The sequence below is a fragment of the Aegilops tauschii genome, chromosome 4 (assembly GCF_002575655.3).
Source record: "Aegilops tauschii subsp. strangulata cultivar AL8/78 chromosome 4, Aet v6.0, whole genome shotgun sequence".
In the NCBI taxonomy this organism is placed as follows: Eukaryota; Viridiplantae; Streptophyta; class Magnoliopsida; order Poales; family Poaceae; genus Aegilops; species Aegilops tauschii.
This window is the reverse complement of record NC_053038.3, coordinates 525,634,558-525,640,896: the sequence shown is the minus strand read 5'-3', so window position 1 is coordinate 525,640,896 and position 6,339 is coordinate 525,634,558. Positions and strand designations below refer to the sequence as shown.

General features: G+C 47.8%; 1 long non-coding RNA gene across 1 annotated transcript; it reads right to left on the bottom strand.

The window, feature by feature from the left end:
* Nucleotides 1-2,769: 2,769 nt before the first annotated feature.
* On the bottom strand, nucleotides 2,770-6,118 carry LOC109732379 (uncharacterized). Its single transcript, XR_002225396.4, has 4 exons — nucleotides 5,663-6,118; nucleotides 4,626-5,207; nucleotides 4,088-4,530; nucleotides 2,770-3,680 (listed from the first exon to the last, which is right to left on the bottom strand). It is a non-coding gene; the product is annotated as an uncharacterized lncRNA (long non-coding RNA).
* Between the last annotated feature and the right edge of the window lie 221 nt (nucleotides 6,119-6,339).

Genomic DNA, 6,339 nt, shown 5'->3' with positions numbered 1-6,339 from the left:
TTTCTTTTCTTTTCCTTGATGTGCTCACCATCATCTTCTTGTCATGGTATTTAAAAAAATGCCATCATCTTGTGTGTGTGTGTGTGTGTGTGTTTTTTTTGCAAAATTAATTCTTGCATTAATCACAACTCAAAGTTTACAATCAAGTTCAAAAACTTTTAAAGCTTCTAGGCTGGACATAAGCGAAACAATAAAGTGGCCTTGAGTTCTCCAAAAATGTGCCATGAAATGACTAGAGGTGTTTTGGCAACGACGAATATGAGTAATGCAAGAATTATGACCCCCCAAGCTTGTTTTGATCCCCTCGACCAAAAAGGCATTTGGCAAGCAATTGATAAGAAATAGCAATGCATGATTCCGGGCCGTGAAGCTTCCCCAATCCCGGCCGAAGTGCCATGAGAGCTCATGGGACATTGTCAAGTGGGCACACAAGGAGCGACACATTGTAGGTGTAAAAAATGTTCATCTTTCATTTTCTTTTTTCCTCCTTCTTATTTCATTTTTATTTTATTTTCTTCTATTTTTTACTTGATTCTAATTTTTTCATCACAATTTTCAAAATTGCTTGGCGTGCATTTTCAGAAATATCAATCGTGTATTTTTAAAATATTCATCGTGTAGTACTAAAGAATTTTCAGCGTGCAAGGCAGAAAAATGTTCCATGTGTATTTAGAAAAAGTTCATTGTGTACTTAAAAAATGTATGTTCCATCGTGATTTAAAAGGTTGAATTTCTATATTTTTCCTAAAGTTAATTATGAAAAATACGTGAACGAGTTTCATAATACATGAGCAATTTTGAAAATCGGATGAACATGTTTTTACATTTGTTTCAATTATATGGTTATTTTTAAAAATACATGAAAACTTTAAAATAATTTTTAAGAAGGAAAACCATAAACATACACTGCAGCAACCAAAGTTTTTAGTTTGATATAATATAATCGTACAGCTTCGAAAGTTTTCCGTCTTGAAAAAAACTTATCGTGGTTAGCCCACGAGTTAAAATCTGCTTGGGCCCAGCCCAGTTGTGGGTGGCCTTTCTGGCGTGCCCATGGAGAACGTTATAAACTCTGTCCCGCCAGGAGTCGTCTTCAACCTTGGATCGGAGCTCCTCGCCATTGAGACAGCCTTCTTCGCAAGCCTCCCAGGATTTTGCCACGACTTAGTTCTCTCGTCCACGCTCTCCTCCCGCATTGCAATCCTCGCGAGCCCCTTAGCTTGTGCCGCTTCAACTTCAACATGTGCGGGGAGCGGCCGCCGGAGCAGGAGGACGACGGCGAGGACGACGGCGGGTTGCCCAAGAACTCGGCGGATATTTCTGGTAAGAATTCGTTGCTTTTTTATCCCTTAATGGAGCTGCGACCTCCCTTTCTCCCCTTCTTTCTTGTATGCGGGGTGGGAGCTCAAGAAACCAAGAATCTCCGGGAGGAGTTGGTGGCAATGGCGATGGCGACCACCAAGCAGGAGAGACCGGTCTAGGGGAGGGGAGAGCGGAGGCGATCTCCGAGCGGGAGGGATCGGCGGCGTCCACACTGTCGTTGGTGAGTCTTGTTATATTCTTGCCGCGCGCCTTCTTGAAAAGCAAAGATTTCTTGGCAATGACATTTTTCTCCCTGTTCTTGGATGGGATTCAAGGTTCACGTGGGCGCTGCGCCGGCGACCGCCCAGGAGGGAGCGGTGGCCCAAGACGGAGCGGCAGCGGCAGCGCTCCGCCTTCTGCCGGGATGCACGGGAGCGACCGCCCAGGAGGGAGCGGTGGCCCAGGATGGAGCGGCAGCGGCAGCGCTCCGCCTTCTGCCGGGATGCACGGGAGCGACCGCCCAGGAGGGAGCGGTGGCCCAGGACGGAGCGGCAGCGGCAGCGCTCCGCCTTCTGCCGGGATGCACGGGAGCGACCGCCCAGGAGGGAGCGGTGGCCCAGGACGGAGCGGCAGCGGCAGCGCTCCGCCTTCTGCCGGGATGCACGGGAGCGACCGCCCAGGAGGGAGCGGTGGCCCAGGACGGAGCGGCAGCGGCAGCGCTCCGCCTTCTGCCGGGATGCACGGGAGCGATCGGGATGTCCAGCGGCATCTGCCGTGGACGGACGGCCGCACCCACGCCGGATGTCGTTCTGATCGAGGTCCGTTCCCGAATTTAATCAGACCTAACGCTTCTTCTGAACCTGTGACTTCTCTCTCTCAATTAGCCTTGCATCGAAACAGATTTGAAAGTGCCACTTCTTGCATTGCTTGCTGCCTAGCAGGACGATGACGAGCCCGCCGGCGCTCCCCACAGCAGCAGCTGCTGCCAGCAGCCCCGGTGTCACGCTACCCTACGGTGGAGCTGGCCACTCCAGACCACGACGTGTCTCCGACGGCGCCTGTGTGGAGTTGTCCAATGTGCCACTCTGTTGATATCTTCCTCGGAGAAGCAGTTACTTGGAAGACCCCCAGGATTCCAAGGCTTCCTCGCTGTTGGCATTGCGATAGAAAGGTGAGGATCCTGGACACGGGGCCGCTCGAAGATGACAACGACGTGGTATGCTACCAGTGCGCGATGGCGTGGAATATGTGTGACCGATGTAACGATATCATGCTCGGGATCACCCCAACTGGGCGCAAGCGAAAGCGCCACTGATCGGTGATCGCCTGCTCCTCGATCGTGGAGCAATTCAGTAGTATGGTCGATGTTGATTGAATGTTGTGAAAAACGGTTAGGTTAGGATTCCAGGATTGAATGTTTGGACTTCATTCAAAAAACAAAAAGCCGTCTCTTGGCAAGCAACAACATAAACAGATTCGTCCAATTTGAATATTGATATCCGAATGAATTTCAGGTAGCATTGTAGTAATAGCTAGTTTATGTGTACAGCAAAATGAAATCAACACATATTGTATCCCTGCACCAACTCCAATCAATTTAATTCTACAACTTACTACTCCTACAACCTAGCTATAAACTCGCAAAATTTTAACTGCCATGATGGCGCAACACTTGTCAATAACAGCAGCAAATGACGATAACCTTCCATCTACACACATCAGCTCCTCTGATCAAACGAAACCACACCACACCATCAGGAGTTGTTACAATTACAGGGATTCCACAGACAATGGTATCCCTTCTGATCTTACTGACCGACTCCTCGAGCTTGGCTTCGAGCTGGGCCTCGCCGATCGACTGGGCGCCAGGATCAACTGCTGCAGGACCTCCAATAGCCGCCTGATGATCCTGTCAAGCTGCCTTCAAACACTTGCGTCATCTCCATGATCTGGTGGAACTTGGACACTCTGGCCAACGAATACGACATCCATTACATCGGGTTGGAAAGAGTTCACAACTCATTCAACAGTCTGATCTGAATCTGTCATTGGTAAGGCCAGAAGAACACGTTTCAGCATTAGTATCCAGTTCTGAAGCAAGCACACCACCGCATTCTTCCTCGACTTTAGGGCACCCTCCGCAACCCTCCGCCTTGCCTCGTGCAACTGGTAGAGGTCAAGATCCTCCCTCGACTTTAGGGCATCCTCAAACTTTTCTTGCCAAACAAAGCAAGAAAGCAGAGTCCCCCATCTGATCTCCTGGATCATCCTTCAACGTACCACTGAACATAAACTCTGCCAATGGCAGTTCAACAGCTGAGCTGAGCTCACATGCCACTTTCTCATTCGATTTGCCTACATCCTCACTGGTGATGTACCTGAAAGAAAAAAGGCACGCCTGATGAGAATTCATGAAACTTGGAGATTGACACAGTAGATACATTCTTCTTCAGGCAGACACAAAAAATGAAATCTTTTATATAATCACTATATAAACTAAACTGCAATTTACAACCACTATCTACACATCTACAGAGAATACATATAGATGTTTTACTGAACTGTGAAGAAGCAGGTGTATTGCCACAAGAACAGAAAGAAATAGCTAAGATAATGATAATAGTTACTAGTATATATTGTATTTTTAGCACACATCAGATCTGCATTTTTTTCCCCTTTCATCCTTTTATTTACTTACAGTTTTCTGCTTCCTTTTTTTTCCTTTTCTCCCAAAACAGTAAGGTGCAATAAACTAACATCTACTTTGCTTAGCCAGTGGCCTCACAGTGGATAGCAGGTGGGGAGGCCATGGAATAGGGCACGCCCACCGTAGCGGTTGAGACGTTTGAGAGCCATCTTCTTGGACGGCCTTTTCTGCCGATCCTTGACAGTGCAATCCACTCCCAGCCTGAACATGCCCGTCATCTACTTCATGTATTGCGCTTGATCAGGGATGCTCTTGTCCACGGCAATCTTGAACGTTTTCAGATGGTTTGCCATCAATTCATCGCATTTCTCACGTGCCCAAATTGCCACTTGTCCATTGGCCACCTGTCCGGCGTTGAGCTCCAGCAGCACCACCCCGAAGCTGTAAACGCCTACCATTTCCGTCACCTGGCTTGCCGCGATTCTAGTAAGAAGAATAAGTTACTACTCCAGGTGACTGAAGAGTAGTTAAGACAGAATTGTGTGATTGCCGCTGGTCCATGATTGCCGCAGTACAAGATTCTGCAAGTGATCAGTTACAATCAGTACTAGTTAGAAGACCAAGCTAGTTAAAAAAGAACTCCATTGCGATTGTGTGCAACACTCGCCCAACATACCTGGAGCAGCATAACCAAAGTTACCAAGAGACAGGTCCGTGATTGGCAATGGTTGGTCGACCTGGCCATATTCATGGTTGCAGTGACAAAACTGGCTATATCACGGCCTTGAAATTCTGATCAAGCAAGATGTTGTGCTGGACAATCGACTTATTGCAGCCGTGGTGCAAATGGCAGATGACAATGGCCATCTTCTCTGGCCAGCTCAGCGGCCTCCCTCCCGCTGATGCAGCCAGTAGTCAAGGCTGCCATTCACCTCGAACCTGTAGACGAGCGTCATTGCTTCATCCCTCTCGACGACGCCTAGGACTTTGATGATGTTGGTGTGACAGATCTTGACATTGTTGTCCACTTGCAGTGCTGGGTTGATGTTTTCGAACTTGTGGGTGAACAGAGTAGTAGGAAGATCGACGCCAAGCAATGCGCTGAACATGGACTACATACATACAGTTTGTCCTCCTCTATCCTTGTGCTAGCCCATATCATTGTTCTCTTGTTTTCAGTCGACTATGCCCCCGTACCCTTCATGTTAATAGGACATCTCCTCTGCCAGAGCTTCAGGTCAAGGGTGTACTTATCAACCTGCAGACGCATTATATATTAGTCTGACAGCCAAATGTTGGTAATTAGAGCCAAAAAGTAATTAGTTTGACTGCCAAATGTTGACAGCAAACGACAGAGATTGGTGAATCTGAAGATTTTTTGTGCCTTTTGAATAGTACAGTACAAGGATGTTCTTCAGTTACGAGTGACAATGAGACCATGCTAACTTTGGTGGCGTGCAGTTCATTTCGCATCTCGCTGAAACGGTGATAAATAGGCGCAGCAACGGTACTCAGAAGGGGCTGTTCAATTCAGGGACCGTTGAGGTACCTCCCGTGCGCTGGACCATGTCTCCGGCCGGCGATCACCGGCGGCAAGGGCATCAAATCAGTTGATGGGAAACGTGGAGGTGGGGTGAGAGAAGCATGTGGGCGAAAGGAATTTTTTTTAAGGGGGGAAGAGATGCACGAACGAAAGGAATTTGACTGACTCACTGTGGGTCACCGGCGGTGGAGATCGAGGCGGTCGGGGTCGGAGAAGCACTACGGGGCACGGGAGCTGAGCTCGAGTAGTCGTGGTCCACGCCGCCGCCGCATCGGAACAACCCGCAGGGACGGCGTCTCCGGCCGGATCCACGCGCCGCCGAACCCAACGGCGACAGCACAGACAGTGGACGGGCGGCGTGGGGAATGGAAGACGAGAGAGATTTTGTTTTTGTTTTGAGGGAATGGAAGACGAGAGAGATAGTCAGGCTACAGACCTGCCCAACGCGCCATTAAACAGGCCCGGTATGCGTTCAGCGCCTGATGGGCTTCTTGGTGCCCACGGGCCATCCCTCCTGTGCCGGCCCATTTAGATGGCTCACCGTTTAGTTTCGAGAGGAAAAACAACAAAAAAAGAAAGAAATTCGCGAAATACTAAAAAGATCGTGAATTAAAAATGAAGTTCATCAATTTCAAAAAACGTTAATCAATTTGAAAAAAGTTCATATTTTTCTTTAAAAAACATAAAATTTGAGAAAAAAAGTCATCGATATGAAGAATTTTTTTAAGAATTTAAATGAAGTCCATCGAAAAAAGAAAAAAACGAAAAAAGGAAAGAAGAAAGAAGAAAACAAAGAAAATATCTAACTAAACACATCTTGTGGTTTGGCCGTGTCCTTACTATTGCT